This window comes from Psammomys obesus, unplaced genomic scaffold (genome assembly GCF_907164565.1).
Source record: "Psammomys obesus unplaced genomic scaffold, mPsaObe1.curated_primary_1811, whole genome shotgun sequence".
Taxonomy (NCBI): Eukaryota; Metazoa; Chordata; class Mammalia; order Rodentia; family Muridae; genus Psammomys; species Psammomys obesus.
In genome coordinates this window covers 53,021,005-53,023,152 of record NW_026585895.1, presented here as the reverse complement: position 1 = coordinate 53,023,152, position 2,148 = coordinate 53,021,005, and positions in this window count along the sequence as shown.

The following is a 2,148-nucleotide window of genomic DNA, read 5'->3' as shown; positions in this document are numbered from 1 at the left end:
AGAAATAATAAGCCTGGTCATGTTTCCATTCCAGAACTGGAGGGTTTGAGGTAGGGCCCCCTCCAGCACTCTACCTGCCCTTTGTCCTGGGTACCTGTGTCCCTGTCCTGTTCTGTAAGGGACAGGGCTCAGAGCTGCTCAGCCTCTGTGGCTGCTGAGAATGCATGTGAGGCTGATCTGGATTAGCCTCGTGTGCGGCTGGATCCCCCGTGTTAGCCACTGTCCACCTATATCCTGGAAAGGCCCAGCTTCTTAGGAGCAGGTACTACCTCTGGAACCTTCCACTGTCCTTGTCCCCAACTAAGGTCCCCACATGGAAACCTGCCTGCCTAGGCCTGTCTCCCAGCTAGTGGTAAGGCTAGGGGAGAGCTGGGATGGGGAGGGTGCTGGATACCAGAGAATCAGGCTGTCCACCATCAGGAGGTGACCTCAGATGCCATGGCCAGCTTTGGGGACCTTCAGGCTGAGCTTTCCCCCTGACCTGCGTGTTGTGACCTGATGGCCAGGCTGGCTTACAGCTTCTTCCCCCCTCCAGGCCACTGCCATGCCAACCCTTCCACCTGGATGTGTCATTCTGACTCGACCAGACAAACATGTCCTTTCTTCATGACACAGCTCAAGGACCGGTCATGAGGAGGTCACCAGAGCCCCCGGCTGGCTGGGCCTTGCTCCCCTGTCCCTGTTGATGCTGCTTTGGTTCTGCCTGCACTGCTCTAACCTGAACTGAGGCTTGTGAATCTTCCCTATCTTGTGACAAAACAACTGCCAGCTGCCACGGCCTCCTCCTGGCCAGAAAGTCTCTACATTGCCTGGTTAGTCATTTCAAGTAAGGAGGGTGGGATTGTTTGCACTTTGCTGTGCAAGAGCAGAGTGGCCGGCTAGGCCACCCCACATTTGGGAGCAGAGCGGGGCTCTACCCTTGCCTTGCCCATCTTGGCCACACCTTCCCCGAGAATGGACTCTGCTGGTGTTTGTTGATGGCATGAATGGTCCACAGTATTGGAGACTAGGGATCACTGAAGTTTCTCATGCACCCTTCCTCATCCTCTCTGTTCTGAGACTCAGTGTGGGCAGGCTGTCTGCAGCTCACATATTCCACTGGCCATGGCAGGAAGGCCACCATGTGTGACCCTGGGGAGGGTAGTCCAGGGGGTCTTAGTTCTGATGTGACACCACTTCTCTAAGGTAAGGCTTGCTCTAGTCTATCAGCTCTCTCGCCTTGCTCTTGTCACAGGGAATTAGTTCTACCGACTCACTGCCCGCCAGAGGATTCTCAAAATGGCCCTGTCAAGGAAGGAGTCTGCTCCCCCCCTCCCCCCCGCCCCCAAGAGGGCCCAAAGGAGCTGTGCTCTCTTATGCAGGCACTACCAGAAGCACCACAAGTTGTGTGTCACACTAAGGGAACGGCTCAGGTTATTGGGCAGGCGTGGGAAAGGGGTCTGGTTTATAGCACAACCCAGAGCATTTAAAGGCCCCATTTTGTTCTTTCTCCCTCCTGTCCTGTATGGGCGGGTTTCCCAGACCCCATAGGAGGACCAGGGGTGGCCTTCCTCTGTGGTCCTTTCTGGGATGCTACTAAGAAGCATTTTTCAGAGGGCCCCATAACTGTTCCTCTTTACAGAGGAGAAAAAGTACAGTCCTGGAGTGCGCCCAGGCAGGACTTTCCTTTTTGTCTTGAGGGGAGGTGCTCTCTGTAGGTAGCATCCACTCTGTACAGCCTGTGGACTTTGGTAAGCCCCTCTGCCAGGGCCTCCACGCTGGATGTTGGTCTGGCAGGCACCAGCTGGGAGTGGAGGAAGGCGGGACTGTCGGTTGCCTGGCTTGGCGCAGGGGCACAGTGCGCTTAGGAAGGCTGGCTTGGCTCCACTCAGGTAGCTCACACCCAAATCCGAATTCTAGCTGCCCAAGACGGCAGGCGGGTTGCGGAGGAGGCCCAAGCTCTCCCTGGGTAGGAGTGCTTCCTTTCATTTTTAAACAAACAAATCATGAATTTAAAAGTCAGGGCAGAGAGCTGCCCAAGATATAAAATTAGCCTTGGGGCCACCGGCCAATGTCCGAAGCCAGCAGCAGAGTCTCTCGAACCCTGAGCCTTGGGGGAAGGGGGGCGTCGGGTTAACGTGGGTACACGGAGCGGGGGGGGGGGGGGGG